We start from the raw sequence: 4,929 nt of genomic DNA, 5'->3' as shown, positions 1-4,929 counted from the left end.
AGCACACACACACACACACACACACACACACACACACACACACACACACACACACACACACACACACACAGACACACACACACACACACACACCTCAGTCCCCTTCTTGGCTTCCATGGCAACCCCCAGGGGACCTTTCCCCAATAGAATCTTCCCCCACCGGAACCACATCTGTTGGCATTCTCACAAACAATTGCAACATTGTTTCAATAATATATGGAACTTTTCTCGCACCTCTGGTATATAAAGCTTTTTTGAGGCCTTGCTTACAATTCATTCTGTGGCAGCACAATGACCGAACGATATACTGTATGTGAGGCTCTTGATCATATCTTTGATCATAACACTGGTAAGGAGTAGAGAGGCCAGGAAACTGACAGTGAAGATGCATTAGAGGATAACGTAGTCTGTGATAAATAGCACAATGTGTTTCATCTGAGTATTTGTTATTGTCAAAATAATCCATACATTATGCTTTTTTTTAACTCAAAAACTAGTTGTATGAGCTCAGGTCAATGAGGCCTATAGGCCATTAATAGCAAATATAATTTCAAAACCTGTAATGTTCACAAGAACTTAAGTTTATAAAAGATCCAACACAACATTAGGCGATAATATATGTATGTATTATGGATTTATTATAAGCTATAATTGGGCGGTCATTTTGAAACGAACACACAGGCTGGTTAACCTAGACACACCAAAACATTAATGTTTAGAGAAGCTTGGGGATTATTCCACATTAAGGGGTAAAGAGCTGATTTACCTAACTCTGTACAGACCAAAGGAATTTCCAGAGCTAGCTATCCCTGAGACTGTGTATGATAACTCCGACTCGTACGTCCTAATGGTATATGTTGTAGATGTTAGCTACAGAGGGAGTTTACAGTATGTCAAAGAGCTATATAAAGGCAAAGAGAGCAATTAATTGACCCACGTGACCTCAAAGAGGGTCAGTCTACTTCATGATAGAGAATGCAGGGATGTGTACTGAACCTGTATCCATAAAAAACTAAGTGATCTATGGTCAAATGCATCTAAAGGCTTTAAAAAAGTGGCATCTGCATTCATATAGATGATTTCGCCACAGTCTAGGACCAGTAAGAACATCACTTGAATTATCTGCTTTGTACTATTAAGCATGAGGCCTGACCTGTTTCTTTATAAGAAGCCCCTTTTTATATTCATCTTTTTAATTAACTAACTCATCAATATGTTTTTTTTTTTACATGACAGCTTAACTATACATATACAACATACTAGGTACATACACTTCAGTCATTAGAATCATTTTTGCACACTCTAGAAAACAACATATACTTAATTTTACACGTATACAATAGTAATTTAAGGTCAATAAAGGTTTTCTGCAAAATAACAAAAGCATAATGTAGTTCAGATAGAGCATGATCAGCAGGGCGGGCGATAGAGTACACAAACGTATCGTCTGCATACAGGTGCAGGTAAAATGTTATTATTATTATATGTACATTTTCCTGACAAAACAATATTATTGATGTATACAATATAGTTGTTTGTTAGACATTCTAACATATAACACAATATCTAGGCGCTAAAAAATGTGTATGCAACATTTGAACATCAATTTCATCAATTGCCAAGAAACTTAAGATCTTGTACAACACTGTGTACTACTCCCTTCACAGAACAGCGCAAACTGGCTCTAACCAGAATAGAAAGAGGAGTGAGAGGCCCTGGTGCACAACTGAGCAAGAGGGCAATTACATTAGAGTGTCTAGTTTGAGAAACAGACTCAGTGCTCAACTGGCAGCTTCATTAAATAGTACTTGCAAAACACCAGTCTCAACGTCAACAGTGAAGAGGCGACTCCGGGATGCTGGCCTTCTAGGCAGAGTTCCTCTGTCCAGTGTCTGTGTTCTTTTGCCCATCTTAATATTTTCTTTTCATTGGCCAGTCTCAGATATGGCTTTTTATTTGCAACTCTGCCTAGAAGGCCAGCATCCCGGAGTCGCCTCTTCATTGTTGGGTTAAGGGGCCAACAAACCATTCACGTTAACTATTTAATATATTGGGTATTGATGATTAAAGGTTAGACAGTTTTTAAAAAAAAACATTGGTTTAAAGACACATACAGACACGTTCAGAGTCAAAGGTCATGAGATCCTCGGATGCCCCAGGACACAACCGTTTTCAGACAGGTGTTTTTAAAGACACACTCACACAAACACATACATCTTACAGGAAGCCCTGGCTCTTGTGTAGAGAAACAGAGAAACAGATCGGGGAAGACATACAGAGAGAGGGAGAGAGATATTTAATTCATTAAAGGTCATTTACATGTTCCTTTTAAATACAATATTTTCTTCAAAAATGTTAATTCCCAAAATGCCTACTGTACATATAAAAATTATTAAAAAGTTTACTATGCAGTATTAAACTATAACTCTGTTTTTTTTACTAAACCTTTATATAAATCCTAAATATTATTATCACACAACACTACATATTAATACCCATTAAATGTTTATATGTATAATTATTTTGTTGTAGGAAAGACTGAATGTAACCTGGCACCCTGTCTCACACACACCCACATACACACACTCTCCTTTGACGGAGAGACATAGGTCCAGAGGAAGAGAGACAGAGAGAGCCTGAGATTTCATTAAAGGTAAATTACATTTTAAAACCCTTTGTTTCTTCAAAAATGTTACTACCAACATTAAACATATCACTATTATTAAAAGATCACTATGCAATATTAAACTATACCTCTAAAATGTTTGTTTTTTACAAAACCTTTATATATATATATATATATATATATATATATATATATATATATATATATATATATCATACATATTATTATCACACATTACTACAAAATATATATTTAAAATGTATAATTATTTTTAATTGTCCGAAAAACAGTTAAACATTTTTTAAACTATTATTATTTTCTTAGAAAAGAAGGCATCGGGAAGGGTTCTCGCTCTCTCTCTCTCTGCTTGTAACCCCACAGCTTGTAACCTGACACCACCCATGCAACCAGGCCTCACACTCACCCCAAGGGGGAGAGAGACATAGAGAGAGGCAGGGATTTCATTCATTGAAGGTAAATCACAATACACTTAGAATTGGTCTAGGAGGCATGTTTTCTGTAGTTTTCTGTGGTTTATCTGCTTTAGACATTGTATTTGGTATTTTATTAGGATCCCCATTAGCTGTTGCAAAAGCAGTAGCTACTCTTCCTGGGGTCCACACAAAACATGAAACATAATACAGAATGTCATAATACAGAATAGACAAGAACAGCTCAAGGACAGATCTACATACATTTTTTTTAAATTCACACGTAGCCTACATATCAATGCATACACAAAAAAAAACTCTCTATGTCAAATAGGGGAGAGGCATTGTGCAGCGAGGTGTTGCTTTATCTGTTTTTTGAAACCAGGTTTGCTGTTTATTTGAGCAATGTGAGATGGAAGGAAGTTCCATTTAATAAGGGCTCTATATAATACTGTGCGCTTTCTTGAATTTGTTCTGGATTTGCGGACTGTGAAAAGACCCTTTGTAGCATGTCTGGTGGGATGTGTGTGTCAGAGCTGTGGATTTTTAACACATTAATGTTTCTCATAAAAAAAAGAAGTGATGCAGTCAGTCTCTCCTCAACTATTAGCCAAGAGAGACTGGCATGCATATTATTTATATCAGCCCTCTGATTACAATTAAGAGCAAAACGTGCCGCTCTGTTCTGGGCCAGCTGCAGCTTAACTAGGTCTTTCCTTGCAGCACTGGACCACACGACTGAACAATAATCAAGATTAGACAAAACTATAGCCTGCAGAACTGGTGTCAAAAAAACAGAGCAACTCTTTATTACGGCTAGACCTCTCCCCATCTTTACAACCATTGAATCTACATGTTTTGACCATGACAGTTTACAATCTACTTGTTCAACAGCCACACCATTAATTACCAGATTCAGCTGAGGTCTAGAACTTAAGGAATGATTTGTACCAAATACAATGCTCTTAGTTTTAGAGATGTTCAGGACCAGTTTATTACTGGCCACCCATTCCAAAACAGACTGCATCTCTTTAAGGGTTTCAGTGACTTCATTAGTTGTGGTTGCTGATGCATATTTGTTTGAATCATCAGCATACATGGACACACATGCTTTGTTTAATGCCAGTGGCAGGTCATTGGTAAAAATAGAAAAGAGTAGAAGGCCTAGAAATCTGCCCTGCGGTACACCACACTTTACATGTTTGACATGAGAGAATCACATATGTTTTTTCAACAACAGGTTATGGTCAATAATATCAAAGGCTGCACTGAAATCTAACAGTACAGCTCCCACAATCTTCTTATTATCAATTTCTTTCAAACAATCATCAGTCATCTGTGTCAGTGCAGTACATGTTGAGTGCCCTTCTCTATAAGCATGCTGAAAGTCTGTTGGTAATTTGTTTACAGATAAATGGCATTGTATTTGGTCAAACACAATTTTTTCCAACAGTTTGCTAAGAGCTGGCAGCAAGCTTATACTGTAGGTCTGTTGTTTGAACCAATAAAGGCAACTTTACCACTCTTGGCTGGCGGAATTACTTTGGCTTCCCTCCAGGCATGAGGACAAATACTTTCCTCTAGGCTCAGATTAAAAATATGACAGATAGGAGTGGCAATAGAGTCAGCTACCATCCTGAGTAGCTTTCCATCTAAGTTGCCAGGAGGTGTGTCATTATTGATCAATAACAATCATTTTTCCACCTCTCCCATATTAACTTTACAAAATTCAAACTTGCACTGCCTTTCTTTCGTTATTTGTTTTTTTAGGCATGAATACAATTGCTCACTGTTCATTGTGGGCATTTCCTGCCTAGGTTTGCCCACTCTGCCAATGAAATAATCATTAAAGTAATTGGCAACATCAAGTGG

Source organism: Oncorhynchus mykiss, chromosome 6, assembly GCF_057628025.1.
Source record: "Oncorhynchus mykiss isolate SJ-2025 chromosome 6, ASM5762802v1, whole genome shotgun sequence".
Lineage (NCBI taxonomy): Eukaryota > Metazoa > Chordata > Actinopteri > Salmoniformes > Salmonidae > Oncorhynchus > Oncorhynchus mykiss.
Note: the sequence above shows the minus strand (reverse complement) of the source record.